Consider the following 25,207-nt stretch of genomic DNA (forward strand, 5'->3'; position numbering starts at 1 on the left):
TCACAGGATGTTATCATTGTCTTATCCAAATGACTCATTTTTTTTTTTTTTTTGCAACTAAGTATTCCCAGCGCTATGCCCAGTCTAAAGAGGGTGAACATTTATATTCGGTAACTCAGCTGTGACACATCATGCACCCTGTCAAAACTGTCAAGAAACTAGTCACTGTGTGCCTTCCAGCTCCAGGACTGTGCTATTATTTACCTCAAATTCTGAATTTACATAGAGGAAACTTTTTCTCGGGCTGGATTTAATGTATTGCATTAGCAATCTCATTTGTTCATCTGTTACTCAAAAAATGTTTAATTTAAATGGAAGTACACAAGGAGAAACATCACCTTAAAACAAGTTTTAAGCTCATTATTAGTTTTAAAGTAGCAAACTTAACACTCTGGAGATGCAGTTTGAATTAATTAAGCAAATCACACATTTCTGACTATTTAAACAAAAAAGCATCTTTTGTGGGCTTTGACACTCAAGGCTTCAATGGGTCGATTGTTTCCTTGCTATCGTATTATTTGGATGTCAACAGAACAGTTGAAAACTGGTGTGCTGGGAGCTCTCATTATTTTCTGTGAGGTTTCGCTGCAGATTGAAATGCCGTTTTATTTTTTCTGTATTGCTACAGTTTGTTGGCCACATGAGAACTTACATTTTTAAGTAAATGCTTTGATATGCGGTGTGTTTGGGTGAAAAATCTCAGTGAATTTCATTTCTCTTAGTTAAATTGTAACCAATGTTCCAGCATTCGTCATTCTACAGCTTGTGTTGTGTAAATTGTGCAATATCTTACATAAAAAAAAAAAACAGAATATACTCAGTGACCAGGAATAAATAAATAAGTGAAAAACACTAAGCAAAACCTTTAGTTTAAACTTAAACTTAATCTAATTTCCCTCAAATCTATTTATAGAAAATCTAAATGAAGGAGTTTAAGACAACTGTGTGCCTCCAATTTCATGTCCGGTGTTTAGGGAAGGGTCTATTTTTTCCCCAACATGACAATGCCCCTAGGCACAAAACCAGATCCAAAAATAAATGGTTTTTCCCAGTTTGATGTGGAATACCTGCCTGGCCTACACCGGAGATCACTGACCTTAATGAAATTTCTTTTAGAAGCATGTGATGCCACTCAGCGACCATATTGCTAATGCCTCTAGGCTATTAAACCAAGCCCCTATATAAAGGAACAGGGAAAGAGGCATGCATTTTCTCTAGATTCACTTGGATATAAACATCGCAGGTATAGAAAGTTGAAAAAAATGCTTTTACATTTCAGTGATTTCAGCATTTAAAATAAGGTTTAAATGTTATTCTCTTCTTATTTTTTATTTATTCATTTTTTTTCCCCACCGGTTTTAGAGGAATGTGAAGTAGGACGGAGCACAGCAAAATCAGATCAACAGGTGTGCTAACAAAACTGAAAATGTGCACATGATATCTTTTGAGGCAAAGACAGAGAGGAGATCAACAGGGAGGTTTCACAAAACGATTCATTAATTTCTGGCTTAGTCCACAATGCCAACATGATCAAAGTTTATGCCTCTGACCAGAGTACTTGAACAAATGCCATGCTAATTCATTTTAAGAATACACTGAGCAAAAGTAAGTTCATATAAAAGTATTGGTGTCACAGCATCTTTACCACAATAATAGGTTCCACGGGACAGATTAAAATGACACGAAATGATTAAATAAAGTTTATAGCTAATTTTATTCCTGCGTATGTCCTAAGACAAAGCAGGACAAAGCATTATAAAAACAGCTCCTGCTGCTGTCACTAAACCTAATAAGGACTGTTTTCAGTTTGATTCAGCTTGTCTAATTACCAAATATGTGTGTGTCAGGTTTAAATCGGTGTGTGTGTTTTGTGAAGGGATGCCAAATGCTGTAATTTTTCTGTAAAGCAAATTCACCTACTGGTATAAACGTGTCAGAATTTTTGTTAAGCTGTACCTTTTAAGATCGGTGTTTGACCTCACTAATGTCCCCGTGTTCTTTATCACAGTTGACATTTTGACTTTTCAGAGTCGAAGAAGCAGAGGTGTCTTAATTTCCTGAGTTTGTTCACGCTCATATACTTTTGTGACAAATCACTAATTCTGCCTGTGCTTTCCATACCACACTGGCAGGTCGAAATGTGTGCTATGAAAATGGCCTGTAGCATGCAAACATGCACTTGATGTCCACAGTGTTGGAGTCAGATTATCAGTTACCCTAGAGTGCAGGTATGATGTTCAAAATGGAAGTTAAAGATATGTCATGTGGACCTGGCTTTGGCTCGAAGTGCTGATAATATATCCTCAAACTCAATTACATTAGCGGTGCCTCGGTGCTGTTGCTCACCTGTGTTTATACACACATGCACACACTGTCCCTCTGTTGTTCCCAGTTACACTCGATCCCCTGTGCTCCCGGCCAAATAATACCACTCTCATTATGCAGGACCAACAGTTTTTTAAGGAGCAAACCTTGATGAAATTATTATTACCACTCATAATTGGATGAGGAATGAATGGGTCTTGGAAGTGCGTTGGCCAAAAAAGCATCGCTTGCTGCCTTCTCTCCTCCATATCCCTCGCTCAGTTTCTGCTACCCTCCCTCTCGCTCCCTGTCTCTCAGCCACCCACTGACACTCTCCCTCCCACTTCCTCCACCGAGCATTAGATGAGTGCTGTGGTCTAATTGCTTTCTTCAGGGAGAGAATTAGCATTAGCTATCCTGAGTGCTCTGGTCTTATGCATAAAGAACAGGCAGCGAGGGCCCAAAGTGGGGGCCAGAGAATCACAGGCACTTCTTCCATTAGCCAATCAGTCCCACTTTAAAGGTGTTGTATGTGCATGTCAGAGAAGAAGAAAAAAAAAACTGCATCAAGTGGTCATACTTTAATAGTTTAGCAACCCAAATTTGCATATTGTTAGACTGAATTTTGCATGTCAGTGGTCACGTTTAGTGGGTGACTTGAAGCAGCAAAACCTGCATGCCTATGATCATACTTAATCGGTGGCTTAACAAAATCTACATACTGATGATCACAGTGAATGGATGAGTGCATTTGATGGTAACTTCAACCTCCGTGGCTATTAGGGTTGGGTGACTAAGAATATATCAGCTGTCAGCCATAGGCACAGTCCATCACATCACATTTTTTTTACTTTTATATATATATATATTTTTTACAATAGTTAGTTGTTGTAATTAACACTTGTCTGCCTTCTTGAGAATTTAATGTACACAAAAGACAATTCACTCGATGGGCCCACGTCCTCATTTTAGGTTTGACAACATTTTAGTAGATAAAGGTGAATGGCTTGGTCATGAATTGAGCTGCAGTTTGGGAAAGGCCTCGAAGGGGACTGCCGGCAGCTCCCGGGCCTGACAGATCCCCATGTACTAAATAGAAGTGAAGAAGTTAAAGAATTGAAAAGGGGAGGGAAGGTGGGGCACGTAAACAAGAACGAACATCTTGTAGAACTGGGGGATCATATATAGATAAGAACTGGAAGGAGTGTGATACTGCTCCTGAAATTCAGATATTTTATCTGCAGAATAGGATGGTGCCCTTTTTGTTGTTTTGAACTAGGGTTGGTAGTTTTACAGAGACACTGATAGAGGTTCTTGTCATGTGTGACTAGCAAATGCAAGGACATGAGGACCTGGCATTGTTTGCTTGATAATTGAGCATCCATGTGGAATCTCCATTCCAGTGTCTGACAAATGTCAGAGCTAACAAGCTGTCCCAGAGTCTACACTACATTTTACTAGTTCTTGTCTGACACTACACTGTGTAGACTGATCGTTTATGTATCATATAACATATTTTATTGATTTAGAGGTTACAATTGATCTGATTGTCTCATTAAGGTCCTTTGGTTTGGCTGTTTAGCCCAGCTTAAAGCCAAATTAATCCCAAATAGGTTATTGTGTAGTCTTTTGCATTTGGTGTGGTGGGAAAAGAGGGCTGAACACACACACACACACCTCCGCTTGACTATAATGGCACATGCAAATTTTTGGACTAACACTGGCCAGTTGGAATATTTTAACGTTCCACCCAAACCAGTAGCGCCCTTACTCTAATATAAGACTGTTATAGTGATTATATATGTGCAGTCATCAGGTATCGATGACAGGTGAAGTGAATAACACTGATTTTCTCGTCATTATGGCACCTGTTAGTGGGTGGGTCATATTAGAGAGCAAGTGAACATTTTGTTCTCAAAGTTGATGTGTTAGAAGCCAGAAAAATGAGCAAGGATTTGAACGAGTTTGACATGGGCCAAATTGTGACGGCTAGATGACTGGGTTTCCAAAACTGCAGCTTTATTGGGGGGTTCACAGTGTGCAGTGATCAATATCTATCCAAAGTGGTCTGAGGAAGGAACAGTAATGAATCAGCGACCGAGTCATGGGTGACCAAGACTCACGATTGCATGTGGGAAGCAAAAGCTGGCGTGGACTGATCTCACTGACGAGCTGCCGTGGCTCAAATTGCCCAAAAAGTTAATGGTGGTTAAGATTGAAACATGCATATAGTGCATCACAGTTTATTGTGCTTGGGGCTACACAGCAACAGACCAGTGAGGGTACCCATGTTAACCACTCTCCATCGTGAGACATGCCAACAGTGGGCACATGAGCATCAGAACTGGACCACAGAGCAATGAAAAAAGGTGACCTAGTCTGATGAATCACGTTTTCTTTTACATCACATGTATGGCCTGGTCTGTGTGTGTCACTTACCAGAGGTGCCAGGCACCAGGCACTTTGGGTAAAGTTTTCCTGGGAAATCTTGGGTCCTACCATGTGGATATTAGTTTGACACATACGACCTATCAAAGCATTGTTGCAGATCATTCACATCTCTTCATGGAAACAGTATTCCCTGATTGCTGTGGCGTTTTTCAGCAGGATAAAGTCCTCTGGCACAAAGTAGAAATGGTTCAGGAATGTTTTGAGAAGCAAAACAACGAGTTTGAGGCGTTGACCTCGCCTCTGAATTCCCCACATCTCAATCAAGCATCTGTGGAATGTCCTGGTCCTATCTGTGTCCGATCCATGGAGGCCCCACCTTGCAACATACAGGACTTAAATGATCTGTTGCTAACAAGTTTGTGCCAGATACCACAACACACCTTCAGGAGTCTAGTGGCATCCATTCCTAGATGGGTCAGAGCATCAAAAGGGAGACCAACCCAATATTAGGCAGGCACTCATAATTTTATGACCAGTGTTGGGACTAACACGTTATTAAGTAACGCGTTACAGTAACTACGTTATTATTGTGGTAACGAGCACGGTAACTAGTTATTATGCCAAAACCAGGAACGCGTTACTCGTTACTGGGATTTAGATAGGCTCGTTATCCGTTACTTCGTGTGGTGGCTATCACGGAGCTTCCACAGATTCAGTAACATTAGCAAGTAGCGGAGGCCAGCAGGTGGATGAGGGAAAGGGGAGGCAGGAGGAGGAGGAGAGACCCGAGGCGGCCGCCGGTCTGAGTGTCAGGAGAACTGAACTTCAGGTAAGAAGTTATTACCTGCAGTCTATCTGGGTCAGATATAAACCAAGTTTAGGGGAGTTTATTTTCGTTATGCTGACTTTTTCGTACTGCGTACTAGCTAGCATGACGGAGTTTCTATACAGCTGGGTGGGTGCTATGATGTTACTGATGTTGAACTTTATTTTGTTCATAAAGTTAATTATTAGAGTTGCCAACCGTCCCCTAAAAAACGGAATCATCCCGTATTCAGAGAAAACATTACAGGTTTTGTATTGAGGTGAAAAGGAACGCGATTTGTCCCGTACTTCAGCTACAATGAAAAAGACACAAATCTGGAGCTGCACAGCTGCCTCTTCTTCTCTCATTCTCTCCCCTCCCTCTCCTGTTTCTATTTCAATCATGAAACTGATCAATGATCAGCTGATTGGCTTTTCTCTCTTGTTTATTTACCGCCCACTTTGCACCAGAAAGAGGAAACCAGCGGATGTCGCACTAAACAACAGCAGCACGTTTAAGCTTGATCAGCTGTTGTTAGAATTTATTTAATATTAATTTCTAGTATCAGCTGATGTTTGCTGGAGCCACTGCTGCAAAAAAGCTGCTGGTCATGATATCGGTTTGGATATGTGGTGAGAGGGAAACATGAAGATGAAACCAGGAGATGTCCTTACTGAATCATCAGAGCTGAACAGGTGATGGAGAAACAGGTTTACCTTTTAGGTGACATGAATGAGTTGAAGGGAAGTTATGAACTGTTTCTGAGAGACAAATAACACCAGGATCCTTTTTTTATGTAGCTGACAGCTGGTAACTGTGCAGGGGTGGGTCTAGCAAAGTTTTGCCAGGGGGGCCAGGTAGGGCATTAACAGGGAGAGGGGGGCACAAAGAAATACTTTTCTTTCTTATTCTCATTTAAAATATCTAGCTTTAATTAAATAATTATCTGAGTCTTACAACAAATGATTGATAGATTGATGCATATATACCATCAAAACAGTGTACATCACTGTCACAACAGCGTTTGTTTTCATTCAAAGGCTTTATGATTTTTCCTATAATGGTGGGCCAGTCTCTAGTCAAAATTCCCGGGCCGATTTTTTGTCCCAGTCCAGCCCTGTATGCAGCTCATCTGCAGTCTGGTGTTAACTACATCTTCCTATTCAGAAGGCAGAATTTCCGAGTTCTGAGTACAATTGAAAGCACCACGACTGCAGTTTTTGTGTTGGATGTAAAAAGCGCACAGGACGCTGTGACGTAGGCTAGAATCATGGCGGCGGTCAACGACGGTCCAGGCGTGGAAGTTCTCTCGTGGAAATATGCACATTATCTTTTCCTTTCTATTGGTAGGTGGCACAGTGCACTTGTGGCAAGTAAGCAAGCTAGAAGACTGGCAATCTGGCTGGGTATCCAGTTACGGAAGCAACACATTAACAAGAGAATTCTGAGTAAAACCAAAGTTACTTTCCCTAGTAACTAGTTACTTTGAAAGTAACGAGTAATTTGAAGTAACTGAGTTACTTTTGATAGAAGTAACTAGTAATGTAACTAAGTTACTAATTTAAAGTAACTTACCCAACACTGGTTATGACAGAATCAGATGACATTGTGAATACATTTAAAGATCATTTTATCTTGACTCAAGGAAGTAGTTGTAGAGGCACATTGTCTTAACAGTTTGGGTCAGGTGGTTTTATTGTTAAAGATTAAAATTGCTGCAAAGTTCCATGTATCAGTTGTTAAGTAGCCTCATATTGTCCCCAGATTAGATTTAGCGTCTCAGTCTGCAGATGTGTGACACACAGGCTGACAGCTGTGGGTGAGCTACAGCAAGGACATTGGTAATCCTAAGAGTATAGAGCTGTTTGTTTTTAATAACATGCCAGAACAGAGGGGTGTGCAGAGAGGGAAGAAGGATGAAGGGTGGATAAATAACTTCAGCATACAGAACATTCTGCCTGTTTGTGCCAGTCTTGGGGCTTTAAGTGGACTTACCAATATAGTGTCTCATGACTCAGGGCAGCATCATTGTTGCTGCTTATTTTTTGCTCTCTAGATTACATTCTGAATTGACATTTGGTCTTTGATCTGTCTGGGATCTTTAGGGTTAGACAAAAATGCAAGATGCTGTGCATTCTAAGAGTATCGCAAGAAAGAATGACATTTGAGATGTGATTGATTATGATGCAGCAGTAGGACAAGCTAAATATTATTTTCCCACAATCCTTTCATAATCCTATTTTTTTTAGTGCTAGGTGGACTTTAAGGTAGGTTTGATTAAAGTTGGAATTTGTCATAGAAATGCCTTATCCTGAAACCCGAGCTTCAATCAAGGCCTCACCAAATTCCAATCTAAAAACAATGTTATGTTTATTATTTTACATAAGACTATTAAGTATTGCTGGGTTTAAAATGGACTTAGTGGCCCACCTTGGCTCTAATTTTGATATTACTGAGCTGAGTTTTGGATTATGGAGGTCAGCTGTTAAACTGAAACCTTTACTTTCTAGCTCAGCACCATCTTTATTATAGCGGTGTGGTAAAATGCTCATAATGTTTCACAAATCCACCTGTACATCTGGGGCTCCATCTTAACGTCAACAAGAAGCCAAGATACTTCAAGTCCTTCACTTGCGACAACAACTAACAAAATCTTTTAACAGTGGCCTTAAACTTGGAGCACCCAGTCAAAGTCAGCGGCTCTCTGGCTAAACACAGCCAAGTCTTCCTTTCACCTCCTGACAGATCAGGCATTTTCCTCAGTCCTTCTCCAGCAAACTTTAACGGGGCTTTCTTCCACAACAATAAAGCTACCGACCTACTGGCCTCCCTCTCTTCGTCTGCTACTTCATGAGATCCCAGGACCTTCTTCAGCTGACAGCCTCCTTCATGTCTGTTATTGAATTTTGCCTTAAGAGGAAAAATAGAAAATCCAACAGCATTTCTACAGTGGATGCTTTGAATGTAGCCCACTCTGATTCTATGTCCAGAACCTTTCCGAGGATTGAAAAGACGAGAAGAAGAGAAGAAGAAGAAGAAGAAGAAGAGAAGTAGGGTTTTGGTTTGTGGTTGGTGGTCACATATAGGAGCTAACAACAATACGGTTAGGGACTTCAACCCAGTATTCCTAGTTCACCCTGACTACCAGTTAAGGTAAACCTTAATGATTCCTCCAGCCTCTCCCCTGTGTGATCTACCTCCATTGCATTGTGATTGGCATCTATGTTCCTCTCTTCTCGCTGTGCCACCGGCAGTACTTCAAATTGGGTTACATGATTTTGGGCTGTCTTTGAATTTTTAAAAGTTGAATGTTATTGCCACTCAAGCTGCTGATAATTGAACAACAATAACAAAACACAATCTATGTATGAAGCCTGAGAGGTAATAAGTGGTTCTACCTTGTGACTACTGAGTGTGCACATTTGCTTTATACATGTAATTTTATGTATGTGTGCATACGTGTGCACCTGAGGCTCTGTGTTGTTTAGTTGTTGTTGAGCAGAGCCTCAGTCTAATTGAGCAGGCATCAGACTTTGATTAATATTGTTGATGAGTGCTGCCAGCAGGGGTGAAGACACAGAGAGGAAGAACTGTCAGACAAGCACCCAGGTAACATCCTTCATTCCCCCCGCCTCCTCCAGGCTCTCTCCCTGTCTGTGCTCACAGGAAAGGTTTCGGTGCCCCACTGGTTCACTGTTGATTACACCATTGTCTGCTTAGGCTTCTGAGTGTGCTCCAATTAATAGAGATTTTACCTTTAAAGGTGCTATATCTGAGAAGAGACCATTTATGAGGTAAGTGCAACTATATTATCATTGGTGGGAACGTTCTCAGCTACAATATAAAAGAACATGGCGTTGAGAAGGTGTTTGGACAATATGATTTAAACAAACCAGAATAAACTGTTGTTCTATGACTATAAACTACATGAAGGAACAGCTCTTTATTTTCTTAGTGTTTCATGGAGTCACCTTCCCCAGAAATCACTGTCCCAAGTATCAATCATCTGCATACTTTTAATGATTTCTGTACAAAGTACATAAGGAAAATGTTAATAACATAATTTTAATAATTATTTTAACAGAGTAATATTACACGGTACACATGAACATTAAGTAATACTTCAACTAATACTTTACTATCCTCACATATTATGATCTAGCAAAAAAAAACAAAAAACACCATTCATGGAAAACTAAATACTGAGGTGATTTTTCCTTAAACTAAAGCAAGCGCTGGTCTCTTAACTGATGCATGACTTGTCACTCACTCCACTGTCGCATACCTGGCCACCCAGCATAGCATTCTAGTGATTTTAGAGTAATTAAAATTGATTTTAATCACATCTCACTGACAAATGAAGCTATGGAGGCAGTGCATGGGTGATTTAAGTCTGCAGGCTGGAGAAAACTTTGTGAAACACACGGAGCGCACATTTACAACAAACCCTGGATCATTAGTGACCTGACAGAACTGCTTAATAAAAAGAAGAAAGCTTTCAGGTCTGGAGTCAGGGAGGAGTACGGTGTGACCCGAGGGTGAAGTTCAAATGCAAGGCCTCCAACAGGAGGAAGCTGGCAGCCAAGCATGAGCAGAACAGCATGACAGACGTTTGGAACTGTAGTGTGCGTAATTGATCCGATACCAAGTAAATACAGGGCCAGTATTGCTGATACCAACAGTTTTAACTTATAAAGGTAGCTTATATAGGGAAGAGCAGTGTGTCAATGATTTAGGACAGAGGTTCCCAAAGTGTGGGGCCTGCCCCCATTATTGACGGGGCTCCCACACAAATGCAAAGCAGGAGATGAAGCATCGCCAAATATGTTTCCAAACCAACTTCCTTCCAAGCCAAAGACTAGAAAATATGGTGAAGCATGTCTTCCCTTTGGCTTCACCTGCACAAGTGCCAAGGTAGGTCTCCCCTGCAGAATAAGTTTTCCCTGCATCGGGAGCAGCGCTGGGCTGTTCAAATCAGGGACAAACAGTATCCCACATTCTTGATTTTTAGTTCACAAACACTTGTATAATAACTAACTACTCCGGACCTTTTAGAGATGTTAGCTCTTTATACAGTAAAGTTACTGTGGGATACAAATAATATCAGGCTGATCCTGCCACGATTTGTTCCCCCGGTTCAAATCACGGACAAACAGTATCCCACAGCTGTTTATGCTTTTGAACCCATTTTTTGAGAAATGTATTGATAGCAATGTTGAATATTATTACACAGGAAAAAAACAACTACATGTAAAATAATCACACCGTGACGCCTCTGCCTTTGTAAATGGAGGGACAGTAACTGCGTGTGTGTATGTAAGCGTGTAAAACCTGAAGATAGTCAGATTAACAGTAACAGTATTTTTTCTCTATACGCCATTGTATAAATTCATGTAGTGTAAACAATAACATGTGCACAGCGTGACGTGAAAAACGCACATACCTTTGACGAACTCTGTATTCCTCGTCCACACGTAAACGCAAAACCTGAGTTTTAAAACATCTCCATTTTCTGTGATTCGAAACGCCGTTTACCTGTGGACGAAACAGCTGCGTTTTCAAAAACACCCGTGTAGGTAGCATAAAAGAGTTAGTAGTGTATTTCATTACTACCTGTAATTTATTGCAGTTTCCTTGTATTTGCTTAATTGTTGTTTGAGGTGTGGAATAAACCGCAATGGAGTTTGAAAACAAAATATGGGTGTGTGTGTTTAGGTGGTGGGGGGGCACGAAGATTTTTCTTGTAAAACAAAGGGGGGCCTAACAAAAAAAGTTTGGGAACCACTGATTTAGGAGATGAATTATCACCAATTTGCAAATTCTGAACTAAATCAACTATGATTTTTATTTTTCACAACAGTTAACACAACAAAAAGCACCTTTCTACTTTTCATGCATTTTGAAACTGGGTTTGTGAGTGCAAATGTGTCTGTGAAGCACACTGAGTCTGTTTCTGTTGTTTTAGTGTGATACGAAAAGGTTCAGACATTTGTCATACTGCGTGAGTGACGTATGTGTTTTAATTTCTAAAATAAAATAAATAATTTAAAACACTTAAGCAGGCTACATACTGAATTTAGAGGAGGTTAGAAGCAAAGTGCCAATCCTAGAGTGCCATTACCACTCCGATACCAATACCAGTGTTGGTATCGATGCTATCGATATTTGGATTGATCTTCCCACTGCTACTGTGAAGAACATCGATGTGTTTAAAGAGACAGACAGGCAACCGGTGAGCAGTGTGGAGAGATCCAATAAGTGAAACAGTCCCTTCAACAGGTTGCATATTGACCAAATCTGGGAGTGGATGATATCACCTTCTTTTTCTCATGTGCTTTAAACAGGATCCAGCTGCTGCTTCTGATGGAGAAGCTACAGGAAGAGTCAGTGTACGTGGACACCATCTTCTCAAAACAACTTTTTGTTTTGTCCTCATACTCTGAGGTGGAAATCTCCACTTTAATACATTCATAGCGTTTCCATCTAACTTGTTAATTTCCTGACTATATTCAGAACTAAAAAAAACACACCTTAACTGGACTTTTTCTGATAGCCAACATTATTTTTTTTTATGTTTATAGCCCTATCAAAAAAGAAATCCAAACTCAGCTCAGTAAAAACATTTCAATCTACGAAGCTAACAGATCTAATCAAAAAATTTATTTGGTAATTTTACGCATATTCCAGTGTAAACTGCTTTATTAAACTTTTAATAATATAATTACTAATTAAGGATGTTAGTTAAAATGTTCACCTGCAGTGCTAACTTGGACAGCTACAGTCACTTCATCTCTGTGGTACACATTTGATTATAACTGCCATTTAATCCATTTTAAATTCATTAAAATGTCCATATTTACAGTTATTATGGTTTCATTTAGTGTTGGTCATTGCCATTCTCAGAGTCGTGCTGCTATAATAACTTATTATTACTTGTAATTCCTTTTAATATGACACAGAAGGCCTCTCTTTAGAAAGTGATTCCAGAGGGACTTCACTAAGCTCTCTGTGTGAGTGTGCATGATGATTTATGCATGTATTTGTGTGTGTGCGTTCTCATTAATGCATTTGTGTCTATCATAGCTATCTTCATCACCCTCTGTGTGTATGTGTCTGTGCTCTTTACTCGTCTTATCATATAATTAAGTGGCATTTAATAGACTGTTCTTAAACTCCGTGATGTCTCCACAAACAGGAGAAGAGAGGCTTTACAGTATATAATCAGTTAAATTGTCAGTGGATATTAACATTATCTGCTTGCCTCCATAATGTGATTTCTTTATTATGTTTCAAATTTCATTAAATGGCAATATCTGAGCCCGAATAATTAAGCAAATATTGTCCCAGAGATCCTGGAACACTGGCGTTTATGACACCCAATAAAAACATTAATAAAGCAGTGATTCCTGTTGAAAGACAGTAAACATCAAGCCACGTTATGTCGCTCTCAGATGGCATATGAACAAGTACAGAAAGATCAGGCGAAGAGCGGAGAATAGCGACGATGAAGGAATGAGAAGACAGATTATGTTTGACAGACAGATAAAAGGAGGGGGAGAGCAGCCATGATGAGAACAGCTGAAGAGGGGAAGAAAGGTCACAGGCGGATGAGAAAGACACAGAGTGGGGGGTGGGGGGCAGGGTAATAATGACTGGATGATGACAGACTATGGTGGATAACAGTGATTGGACAGAAGAAGGGATGGATGCAAGGTTGCAAGAGAGAACAGAGGCAAAAAAAAAAGCAGGAGGAGTCGGGAAAGGTGTGAGAAGGAGGCAATGATAGTGGAGGAAGAAAGGAAGGAACCCAAACGCATGTGAGATGAAGAGGATTAAGGGATTGCACACATCAAGGGAGGGGAAGAAAGATGTGTGGAGGAAGAAGAATGAGTGATTGAAGATTCGTGGAAGCAAAAGAGGGGAAGAGGAGGCGACCGGGCAACAGAGGAAGCGACGATGGCGCCGGAAGAGGCCTGCTAAACCTAGATAGCACCCAGGAATGGCAGGAGAAAATGTAGAGTGAAGTCTTGAGGACTTTAGGGTAACTCAGATTTAATTCTCCCTATAGGCGCCTCAAAGATTGCCCCCAGAGGGACCAATCGCACCGACATAATGTGAAGAGGTTCACATAGGTTTGAGTGCAGACGGCAGGCCAATGGATCATGCTTGACTAGCTCCCTCGCTGACAGAACTATATGGACGGATGGCGGCAACGTTCAAGCCAATTAGAGGAGCTCCGAGCCAGTTTTTAGTATGAGATAAAGCTGAGCTCGGCCTCTGCTGGCAGATTGGGTGATGGATCTCAGACGACGCACGCGCTCACACACGCACGCACAGGCATCACACCCAACGCGAGGTGAGAAGGCTAGTGAGTCTCCATCTGGACCGTCCACAGATATCTTTCTTTTTCCTCTCTCACTTCATCTTCGTTGCCTCCGTGCACACAGGGATGTTCTCTGTCTCCGTCCAAATTTGGCTGGAGCTTGGCTCCGCTCCCTGTTTAATAAAACCAAAGCTACACATGGCTAGAGAGGAGAACCACAGGATGGATGAATGGTTGGATGGATGGACGGGTATGTGGGCGGGGGTGCGAGACATCGTCGGGCTTTAATATGTCCTCTCCCTCTCATATCTTTGCTTGTTTTAATATGAATAGCTACTTGTGGAAGGGAATGAATTCATAGCTACAAGCAGAGCACTACTGGCTGCAGCACTGAGTGGCAGCCTCCATATGTGCCAGTGCTGCTTTGCAGAGGATATAATAATAAACCCCAGTGGCAAATAAAAACAACTGGGATAAAAGTACATGATATCATAACATGCTCCTCTTGAAAATTACCCTCCCTACTCCCAGCTTCTTTTTCATTCTCACTGTTTATTCTTTACAGACTTCATTCTCACAGTGTTTTACTCCAAAAGCAGATATTTTCATCATGCCGTCCTGCTGACAATACTTCTGTTTTTTATACACCTCCCCTTCACATCTTTATCTCTTCTTTTCCCTCTGTGACAGGTGTCAACCATTGCTCGTCTTTCTTCCAGAGATGCCATTAACAGAACATACAGCCCCGTCTTTACTGTAATATAAAATTACACTGAACGTAACTCAAATGCATCGATTTTTGTAAACCGTTTTGTTTTTGCAGCGGCCGCAATTGCTGCGGTAAGAGCCAGCTGAACATGACCTCCAAGAAGGAGTTAAAAATATACTTGGTTCAGTAATGTGTCTTATTTGATTATATTCACTAACTTCTCTAGAGAATACGACAAATCAAATTTCCCAGGCTCCTTGAGTTTTGCAGCCAAGAACTTCATAATGTTTCAGAAATAACATGACCGGTGGTAACCTTGTCCACATTACATTTTGCAGGTTTTATCACAAAAAAGGTCAGTGACTTACTCTGATCAGCCATAGCATTAAAACCAACTGCATAATACTGTGTTTCTCCCTCTTGCACATACTAAAATAGCTCTGATCCATAGGCGTATGACAGTGTCCTGTAGCTCATGCCACAGGGATTTAGTGCAGTAGATGCAGGATTTGCATAAAGTCATAAAAGAAGAAAAAAAGATGACTAAATGGTACTTATCTACATCTGTTGATTTGAGTTAGCACCTTGGGTTCTTTGTGTATTCCACAAGTATTGATGTGCTCAGGTACACTGAAGCCATCTGGGAGCGCCACTAGAAGAGGGGAGGGTGGGGGGATGTTTGGTCTGAGACAGTGTTTAGGCTGTTGGTTTGTGTCAAAGTAACATTCACATAAATACCAGGGCATGAGGTATTCGTGCAGAACTTTGCATCTTAGTGAGAAACCAGTTGTGTTCACCTGCCCAAGGTTTTAATATTGTATTGTATTTCCCTCATTGCCCTTCATTCTTAGACATTTAATCAACATGAGAAAGTTCACTTTTGATGCAGTAATTTGAGCACTTAGAACATATTGCACTGCAGGGCCATCTATTAACCCAACTGCAATCTAGCTTCATAGGGAGGCTGCTACTTTGCCTGCATAATAGAAAGTAATAATACTGGCCTTTAGTAAATATGCTTTCAGCATGCTGTTTACTAAAACTCATGGTGCAAACACATTAATGCAGAAATATCAGTTGACAGGAGACTTAGGTTTGCATTTTGTCTGCTGAATCACTGCACGTTATCTGCATCTTTGTAACACAGTATGTAGCGTGACACTGCTGCTGCTAGTGTACCCTTTGTTCCTCTTCATGTGCACATTTAGAATATTTCTAGGCTGCAGATGTGACTAGTTCTGGTAGTCCATTGGGCAACTATCATAGCCGTGCACTGGTTTGTTGTTTGAGTTCCAGGCTGGGTTGGCTGGCCCTGTCTCCAGTCTTGGATGGAGATTTAGGTTTCCTGCTTTTCAGCCACCACACCTGTTTCCCTTGAGCCTCATATATATGGACCAACTCAAGCCCCCATTTCTTAGCAGATTTTCACCCTCCTCAATGTGGTAATCATGGTGAAGAGATGCTATTTTGCTTTTTTAATGTTTTCTGAGTGCTTAAGTCTGCTTTCTCTTATCTCCCAGACTTTTCTGTGTAGCTGAAGGCCAACCTTGTAACCAGACTTATTCTCCTGGCCCGGTCAAGTTGTGATCCCAGGATCATTTAAGATCCCAGGATCTTGTCCACATCTATCTGTCAACCATCCATCATTCCCTGGCTTCAAGGACCAAACAAGTGGCCCTCCCTGGTATGACCTGCTCCACCTTCAACTCTTCCAATCCAGACTGTTCTCTGAATCAATTCAGTACCATCGTTCCACAGTAACCTACATAGAAATCTAGTAACTTACCAACCCTCCTGGCTGACTTAGTTTCTTAGACCATAAACAGTTTGCATTGAATCTGTGCTCAAAACCACTTTGTGTCAAATAACCAGTCTGTCTCAGATCCTGCTTTAGAGGTGGCAGACACTAGCATCTAATGAGTTTGCCTCTTGCAGTTATAATGGATGTCAGGACCAAGACTTCCTGTTCTGTAGGCTGGTCATGAGTTAGGGTCTGAAGTTAAATTTAAAGTCATAAATTTGGCAGAAGCCATTTCATAACAAATGCATTAATAGAATACAGATTTCAAATCATGAAGGTTCAATATTTGTGAAACAAACCCCAGTAAAGCTAGCTTACTGTGTGTTTGATGACCTGCCACTGTAAAAACAGTAGAAACTGTAAAAGCTGTTTTTACTGGAATTAGTAGTCACCATTAGGGATGGGTATCGTTTAGGTTTTATCCGATACCAGTACCAAACCGGTACTTTTGAAACGGTGCCGGTGCTTAAATGGTGCTCAAACCGGTGGTTAAAGAATTAAGAACACAAAATTTGTCCAAAAACCTCTCATGTTCAGCTGTTTTTTTGTAAAAAGATAACAATGTTATGTTTTCTGCAGCTATGGGGCATATATGGTATCACTCTTGGCTGGAAGCAGTGCTTAAACAATGGAAAAAAACACAAACTTTATCCAAAAACCTCTCATGTTTAGCTGTTTCCCACTTTTTCTTTGGTCATTTTAGCCTTTTTGACCAGGGTGAAGGGAGTATCTGCCATCAAACAAGAAGACAGCTGCATGTAACTACGACGGTGTTTGCTAGTTCACCTTACGTGCATTAATGTAATAACATGGTTAGCCTACTCAACGTAAATTACACACCAACAACATTAAGCTACTCACGCAGAGAAGAACGGCTGCTGCTGCCATCATCATCCGTCATCATTTCTGCTACACTGGCGGGGCTAGGGGCCAGGACTCTACTCTTCGGGTTTTGGGGGGATGTTGCTAACTCTGGGTCCGATAACAGGCACCATACCCGCAGTAGATGTGCTCAGTGTGAGGTCTCGCAGCAAGCTATCAAATACTGTGCATTTCTCGGCTTTTAAAAAAATGCTATGCATTGCCAGATGTTTCATCGGATGTGAGGAGTTACCTCCTTTGCACAGTATCAGCTTAAAGCACTTGTTGCAGGCTGCTGAATTTGCATCTTTTGCTGTGAAGTACAGCCAGACTTTTGACCGCTTCGCCTTGGGAATTTTTAATCTGTAGCTCTGCTCTAAAAGAACGTACGTACCTGGGCCCGCCTACTACGCTTGCAAAGGTAAAATGTTTGGCTAGAATCCAAAGTGATGACATCTCAGGAAAAAAAAGCACCGAAATGATGGTATCCGGTGCCATCGGTACCCATCCCTAGTCACCATCATAAAATTGTGCATTTCATCTTTATAAGTTCCTTCTGTCCAAAAACAAATTTTCTTGTCTATTCTAATAAATGAGATTCAGTGCTAAATCTGCTGTAAACCAAGTGTAACCGAGCCTTCAAGTCTAAAAAGGCTTTTCTTCAGAATGTCAAGTTTCTGCACAAAGTTGTCTCTCCATAAGTTTGTCTGCGGCAGAGGAAAAATGAAAAATAATGAGCCCAAAGACGGATTGTTTTTGTTTACCATTTGTCATTGGCTTTAGATGGTTTAATAATGAAAGAAAAGGCACAGTGAACCTGGGGGCCATGCATTTTACATCTCTTCATGCTTTAATTAAAGCAGTGACTTCAGCGGGACACACAAAAGAGAGCTCATATCTGCACACCTACGCAAAAAACACACATGAGCAGAAATGTATGCACACACACACCTTTGACAGCATAATAATTGAGCCTACATCGCTTGAATCTGGGTCACAGGAACATAGAGTGTACACATCCTTTGATGTGTCATTAGGCTTCTTGATTTCCTCGAATACAGCGCTATTCAGGAAGGAAATTTTAGGTTGTCCAAGTCATATCGGGAGAATAATTTGGCATCGCTGAATGGCTATTATTGGTTTTCACAGGTTTCTGCATGTGATACAATATTCACATTTCATCTCCATCTCCACAAATGGCTGCACCGCTTTATAGTTTTAATCTATATCCATTTAAAAATGGCTAACAAGTGTTTTTCTCTTTGTATTCTATCCATATCCTCTGTCATCCAGTGTAATCGGCAACATTTTAACCTGCACCATCAAGGTACTGATTATACAGACGTGCGCACACACTCACAATATAGCAGATCCCTCTAATCTCTGCTCTATTCTTCCTCGTGTAATCAAACGTCTTCATTCATAATTGAAGTGGTGATAGCCGAAAAAAACCCAAGGAAACCGAGAAACCAAGTCCATCGGGTCCATTGGGCTACAGCGTGATTATGAGTTGCAAGGACCAGATTGTATTTTGTGCGTGTGTGTGTTTGTGTGTATTTCGTACACTAGTTTCAAACTGAGGACAAAAAAGGGTAACGTGACACAGCATAATGAAAGGTCGGGCAAACATTTTAACCTCCTGCTCCAAGTTTGTTGTCTCACTCATGGATAGGCAAGCCAGCATATGAGATTTTTTTTCTGTTGTTGTTATGATGATGAGAGGAAGCTGAGATGAAATGAATTGGTATTATTCTGGAATCAATCATATAAACAGTCATAATTGCCAATTTAATTGCTAACAGAAGAGGAGACGTTTAGAAAAAACATTAACTCAAGTGCCTGAATTATTTTGACTTTGCCCTGCCGCATCAAATTATTTTAACGACTTTTTGTGGTTGAAATCTATTTTTTTTTAATGTATTAAATCGCAATTTCCCTATTTAGTGTCATTTATATGATGATTTGGGTTTTATTAGTGGGAATAAATGAATCTATTAGGAGGGTAGGGGGCCCTCCATCAACGGAAAGTTAGTGTGTCTGCAGCTGCCTGGTGAGGCTCCACAAGATGATACATCTGCTCTTAAGGAAAGTTGGCTTCACGTGGACGCTCGCGTGCACGCGCACACAACTCGTCAGAGATGCCAAAGATACTGTTGCTGCTTTATCCCCGATTCTAGCTGCTTCTTAGCTCATGATGGCAACTTAACCACATACTGTATCTGCAGCTGAAGTTAACACCAGAAAGCAATAACGCTGATAACCGAGGTTAAAGGTGCCAGATTTTGACAAGCTATGTCATCATTATCAGCTGTTTCTATGTGTGTGGGGAAGAGACACGGGGGGCTCAAGGTATTTTCTTTCACAAATCCTCGGCTGAGGCGCAGCAGGCATAGAACGTTTGAAACACACAGTATGATATAGGGTGTTAGCTTTAGGTTTTCATCTAAATCTGCCTAAAGGGCAGGAATACTCCATGATTTTAGCCGTAAGTGAAACCCTGCAATCCTAATATAGCCAGGGGAAACAACAGCCTCTGCTCTAATCAGGCGCCAGCACGATAAGCCCTCAGAATCTGAAATGTGTTTCACCCTTCTACCTCCTCTGCCACAAGATTCATTTTACAAATGCAACTCTAAGGAGAGCAAAGGGTTGCACAGAAGGGGAAAAAAATCTTGGAGACTCTATCAAATCCATCTGCTGCGCTGTATTATTTGAGACATACTCCTTATCCTCTCTTTTCAAGTCCACCTCTTTGCATTTTTCTTCTTCATCTTTTTTTTTTTTTTGGCATGACCAGGTCATCAAAGGATCAAAGCGGTGATGGAGAAGCGACCCCAGGACTGTTTAACATCTTAACAGGTAGAGAAAAAGATATCCGGCCTGGAATCATGAAGAATAAGATGGGCAGTATGAGGAGGAGAGCGGAGATCCCGGGAACCTTGTTGATCTGTTTTACTGTTATGTAACACCTCCTATGTAATATTTACCACCTTATTCCACAATATCTGCATTTTATTTTAGTTTTTGTAATTTTTTATTTATTTAGAATTTGAGTCATTGAATTACTTTCTAAATTTTTATTGTAAAGTGACAGAAAGAGGGCCATTGTTAAGAATACAGACAGTCTCCCCTACCCCTCCTCCGTCTCTCCTGTCAGTGCCAACAGGTTGTCTTTATCAGTAAATCTCGTTGGATTGATGTGTGATACACAAGTCCCCAAAGTTTTGCCCATGTAAACCAAAAGTAAGTAAGTACGTGAATGGCAGACTCTTTTGTTTGTCGCAAGTGACTATGGGCATTATGAGAAAAGTACAAATTTCTGCACAGGCCACCCTTGTCAGCAGTCTGTAAAATATCCATGAATATTCTCACTTAGTCAAAGAGAATTTCTGAGGGAAAACAGAGTACGGAAAAATGCTTTGTCACAATGAGGCGGTGTGCATTTCTGGAACTATTTTAGGATCAAGATAACGTGAGACGCCAACACCTTTGCGGTGCAGCAGCACTAGAATGTGGTAACACAGAAAAAAAACTCAGACAGTAAGTTTTAAACTGTCTTCAGCGAAAAGAAATCTCTCTTTTGCTTTCACCACTATCCGTTTTGCTGGTCTCTGTCCCATTGGGCGAGAGGCAAGGGTGCACGCAAATACACCTACGGTCAATTTAGAATCACAAACTGACTGAACACCTGTCTTTGGACTGTGGGAGGAAGCTGGAGCACCTGGAGAAAACCCAGGACAGCAAAGAGACAACATGCTTTGATGTTCAAAGATGACATTGTCATCTGTAGAGACAGGAGGGAGGAGGTGGAAGAGAGCCTGGAAACATGGAAGTATGCTCTGGAAAGAAGAGGAATGAAAGCATGTTGAAACTAGAGCTGCCGGTCAGGAGGAAAAGAGGAAGAGCAGAGAGAAGATTTATGGATGCAGTAAATGACCAAATGAATGCGTTTAGGTACCTACTTTTTTGTAATTATTCACAGGAACACAATTAAATCTAGATTATTTAAAATCCATCAGAACCTTTTCACAGAACCTCTGGAACAGGTCACATGTCCAGCATCAGTTAGCATGTTGTTATAAGAGCCACCTTTGTAACCTTGAAACATTTTGTCTTTAGCTTTAACAGACCTCACTAACCCATTATTCTAATCCCGTCCTTCCCTCAGGAGTGCACAGGTAATTCTAAATTGTCACAATCACGGTACTTTGACAGGTAGATGAAGTTATAATCAATGACAAAATAACTTCCCTGAAAAAGCCCAGATGTCCAAGCACAACACTCAACACTCTAAGTGGATGTTTTCCTTTAAATCCAGGGATGAAGCAATTTTCCTCAAGAAAAAAAACTTCTGCTCCATCCATACATGCATTCAGATTTTCTCCCCCTTCCATCAATCTAACTCCCTGCCTCCTGTTCTCCTCCCTCCTGTCTTGAAATCCCTTTTTTCCCCACCCTGGCTCTTTGTGTTTCCACGTCTGTGTCTTTCTTTATCTTCCCCCTTTAAAAAGGGCCGATTCCTTCTCCTTTGTTAATGTGACAAATCTTCTCTAATGACTCTGCAGTGGCTCTAGGCGTCTTGCACTGAAAAACGAACCCTCTTTTCTTCAGACCCTTCAGTCACTCCCGCACGTTATTCCGCCCTCTCTATAGTCTTTTTAAGTCTATCAGGAATTTTTTTTGACAAACTCGTCCTGTGAAAAACAAAATGAAAAGATTGCCTTGGTCTCATTCATTTTCTTCCTGCCAGTGCCTCCCCTCACCGCCGCCACCGCATCACAATGACAGACTTTGTGCATCACAGGCTGCTGTCATGTTGACGTTCCTGTCATAAAACAACCATGTGACTCAAACTATTGTGGCATTCATGTCTGACACTTGAAACTCTTTGAGAAGCTCATCCTACCCCGAGCTCTCTTATAGGTGCTCTTTTTGGTTCTTGCTTCACAGATTCTGCACTGCACCAGGAGGCTATATTGAGTTTAGTCTGACTGTGAGAGGTAGAGCAGGTGGCCACACGCTCTTATTCTCTGTCAACTCACTCCTACCACCTTTCCATTTCTACATGGCAAGATATGCATCACTTCCATAGCAACAATAGCCTCCCTCAGCCCACAGAAAGAAGAGAAGGGAAGATCTTGGCTCTGATCTAAGTTAGTCAACATCTTAGAGAGAGAGCGAGAGAGAGAAAGAGAGTGGGATATATAAGTGCATTTGGGGTCTGTCTTTCTCTCTGCCATCAGTCAAAGTACAGATGTGGCTACATAAGGAAATGTTTTAACCTCAGAGCAAGATAGAAAAGAAAATAGGGGAAAATAGAAAGGAGAGGAGAAGGAAGATCTCTTTCCTCCTTTCTCTCTTCCTGTCAGGGGTGGCGGTGCATTGCGTTTGATGCCTGCGATAAGACTCTGTGTGGCTAATGAGGAAAGCGCAAGGCACACTCATTAAACTGTGTGTGTATTTGTGTGCATGTGTGTGTGTGTGTAGAAACTGCAAGTGAGAGAGTTAGAGGGGGAAACTCATTAGAATTCTCCCAGTCTCAAAGGCCAAGTTAGTGAGGAGAATGGAGCTGCGGCCAAGCAGCCTGTTGCACCCTTTGTCTGCACGGGAACATGAAAAACATACACAATCATAAATATCCGTGCATGTATGTGTAAGGCGTATTTCAGCTGCTGTGCAACATTTGCCACTTTTTACCATTACAACTTCCAGCAGCCTGTCATTTGTGCTGACAGTTCACATCTTTGCAGACACTCCATTATATTCATACCAGTCCAAAAAAAAACGTTCCCATAATTCCCAAATGAGAGTCATCCCATCACTAATTTGGAGGAGGCTAAAGATGGAGAATATCTTGTTAAATTTGTCTCTTGAAGATGACATTTTGTGGCATCAAAATGTCTTATTAGAACCATTTTTAAGAAGAAACAGTTTTGGTCCTTACGCTTGTTTGGCATTTTAAATCAGCCTAGATCTCAACAGATTAGATTAGATTTGTTATCATTTATACCAAAGCACAAAGGAGGGAGGAAATGGAACTTCTTGGTTAAAAATACCGCTTTTAATAACTTCAGAGCTTTTTCACCCTGTGGTGTTAAATACTGTTTTTTCCCTGTCAGATGTCACAGAGATGTGCACGAGGTGTTCACTGGCGTAGGCACTTCTGCTAGAATATAACAGTCCTGTTTTAAATAGCAGTAAAGCCCACATTTGGAGTTTGGGGTTGTGACTGGGTGTAGAAGTCACAGTATTGGATTGGGGGTTTTTTTCAGCTAAGAAGGAAGCTTTTTGGTTTGTACTTTTCCATTCACTACTTAGTTATGTTAATGCGCCAAAGATCAAGCCATTCAGATACATACTGATTGTGCATGTTGAAAGATTATACCCATTGCATTTACATTTGATGCCTTTTTTTGATGAGTTGCCATAAAATAAAGTTATCATAAAGTGATAAAGCAATACAGAGGTGATACAGTGATACAGAGGTAAAGCTACACCTTGTTCGTATCTGTGAGATCCAAATATGATGCCCTGAGAGTAAGAACAGGACGTATCTTCAGTCAAATTATCAACTGTTTATTTTTATATGACCGATGCCATTTTACAGCAAGTCTTATGAAGCCACAACAATGTGCTAGGCATTAAGTTTAATGCCTATAATCTGGTGTTTAGCTTGGTTCAGAGAATATGTTCGTGTCCAGTCTCACAGTAACATGACAACTTCTTTAACAAATAGTAAAAGCATGATATTTCAAAATTCAAAAATGATACGATCTCACTAATCCCACAGTCATAGTTACTTTACCATCAGTGTAAGCTTGTTGGCTGTTTAATAATATTTTGGCTTGTGTGCATTTAGTCGACAGATTATCTTGCTACAGTTTTCTGCTCAATCCTCGCAGTCCTGGTTGACACGTATCCCCCACCTGAACATTATTACATATTCTTTATGCTTTCCATTATAATGACACTCCCCTTTGGCAGTGGTCTCCTCATGCCGGACAATACACCTCACCAAATCACAAAAACTGCTCAGAAATGGCTCAAAGGACATGGCAGGTGGTTCACTGTTGATTAGGAATGGGTATTGATAAGATTTTCACGATTCCGATTCCATTTTCGATTCTGGTTAACGATTCAATTCTTTATCGATTCTCTTATCGATTCTTTTTAAAAAAGGTTGAATAGCTTAGAACTTTGTTTTATATCTTCTCTTTGAACAAGATAGAAATTTAGGAGTAACATGGCCTTACAAGCAGTGAGATTTTAAGAGATCCAGCCTATGGCTCTTCAATGGGGTGTCACAGGGTCCCCAGGAAAAAAAAATTGCAAATGTAAAATAATAAAATAAATATTCTTCTGTAGCAATAACAAAGTATAACATAAATTATTCTGTAGCAATTACACAAGAATATCCAGTAATGTCCCTGCCTACAATTAAACACATTCACTTACCGAAATTCGGGGGCATCTGCTGTGGCAAATGGGTTCAAGCCTTTTACCACAAACTTAGTCACTGCTCGGTGACATTCGTCTATCCTGGCCTGAAAGGAGACGTTACCGGTAGACTGTAGCAAGAACTGCCAGCATCTGAGCCAGCCAGACTCTGTCTGTCTCTCTCATCATGGTCACCTAAATGCACAGTAATGGCAGGTTTTGTAATGAGGCAGATCGCGCTAACATAATATGCGCTGTTAGTTGATTATTTACCTGCCGCATTAACGGGAGAGGACGTGCAAATGTTACCGCTGCTGCTGGGTGGAGATTCACAAGTCCGAAGCGGAATTAAAAACATGACATTCATTTAAGGTTATCGCGTGTTTTGTGAGCAAATGCTTTTGCATATTCGTAGTGTTTCTTCCCTTAAATGAAATATCTACTTTGCAAGTATTGCAAGTTGCCCTGTTGTCATCCGTTCTCGTAAAGTATAATCAAACTTTTAAGCGTTTGAGCCGCCATGTTTCTTGCCAGGTAAATGACGCTCCGCAACGTGGTGACGTCATTCGGGGCGAC

The sequence above is a fragment of the Neolamprologus brichardi genome, chromosome 17 (genome assembly GCF_056152115.1).
Source record: "Neolamprologus brichardi isolate AB-2024 chromosome 17, ASM5615211v1, whole genome shotgun sequence".
Classification (NCBI taxonomy): Eukaryota; Metazoa; Chordata; class Actinopteri; order Cichliformes; family Cichlidae; genus Neolamprologus; species Neolamprologus brichardi.